The sequence below is a fragment of the Sceloporus occidentalis genome, unplaced genomic scaffold (genome assembly GCF_023333645.1).
Source record: "Sceloporus occidentalis isolate IW3139 unplaced genomic scaffold, rSceOcc1.0.p SCAF_163, whole genome shotgun sequence".
Lineage (NCBI taxonomy): Eukaryota > Metazoa > Chordata > Lepidosauria > Squamata > Phrynosomatidae > Sceloporus > Sceloporus occidentalis.
In genome coordinates, this window is record NW_028317143.1 from 246,168 (window position 1) to 246,629 (window position 462).

Below are 462 nucleotides of genomic sequence, written 5' to 3' on the forward strand. Positions count from 1 at the left end.
TTTTTACTTCCTGGCCTTCTGGTTAAGATCTAATGAGTACTTTAGAGAGGAGGAAAAGATCAATCCTTTGGCCAGAAGACCAAGGTGCAACCGTGTTCCCGGCGACTTGGCTTTTTGGTGGGGACGTTGGTTGACAACTTGGGCTCCCAAGTTCCCTTGAAAACTTCAGTGGTCCTCCTCTTCAGAGATGGATCAAGAAGATCTTGCCGTCTCTTGGTTTTTTTCCAGAGAGAGGGAGAAGGGGCCCTTTCTTTACTCACATAGTAAAGTATGATACATTGGGCTTCTAAATACTTGCAATGGTTGAGTTTTCTTAGGTGTGAAAATATTTTAGGCCTATCTATGAGTTCATGGTTGATGGAACCTGTGAGGTGAGATGTCCCCATGGTCTCCTCTGCTCCCTCGTACCACTCATTGATGGATGAAGTGGTGTTGAGATATGATGTCACACCCCCGACCGCC